We start from the raw sequence: 412 nt of genomic DNA on the forward strand, positions 1-412 counted from the left end.
TGTGTGTGTGACTCTCATCATAGTGATGGACAGAAGAGAGTGAACAAAATGAAATTCCCAGAAAACAGTTTGAGCATAAACAGATGTACCTTTACTTTGACAATGTTTCAACAGAACCTGTTCCCAGCAGAACCTGATCTCAACAGAACCTGGTCTCAACAGAATCTGGTCTCAACAGAACCTGGTCTCAAAAGAAAACAGAACCTGGTCCTCTGTCTGATCAGGCTCCACCAGTAAATGCTTGATCAGCTGATGTTATTGGATTTATTACTGGTTAATCAATCATTTACTGACGGTTTATAGATCAGACACAACAAGCTCAGTTCCCAGGATGTGTGAACTACTCAGGTCATGTGACTACTCAGGTCATGTGACTACTCAGTCTGTGAGTTTATGAAATCCACGTTTCCAT

General features: G+C 41.3%; 1 protein-coding gene across 3 annotated transcripts in view; it reads left to right on the plus strand.

Annotated features, from left to right (window-relative positions):
• Positions 1-412, plus strand: part of usp54a (ubiquitin specific peptidase 54a) — a 34,511-nt gene that overhangs the window by 22,763 nt on the left and 11,336 nt on the right. The gene's annotated exons all lie outside the window — the stretch shown is intronic.

The sequence above is a fragment of the Seriola lalandi genome, unplaced genomic scaffold (genome assembly GCF_002814215.2).
Source record: "Seriola lalandi dorsalis isolate HSWRI2012SDOR001 ecotype SW California unplaced genomic scaffold, Sedor1 jcf7180002054368, whole genome shotgun sequence".
Classification (NCBI taxonomy): domain Eukaryota; kingdom Metazoa; phylum Chordata; class Actinopteri; order Carangiformes; family Carangidae; genus Seriola; species Seriola lalandi.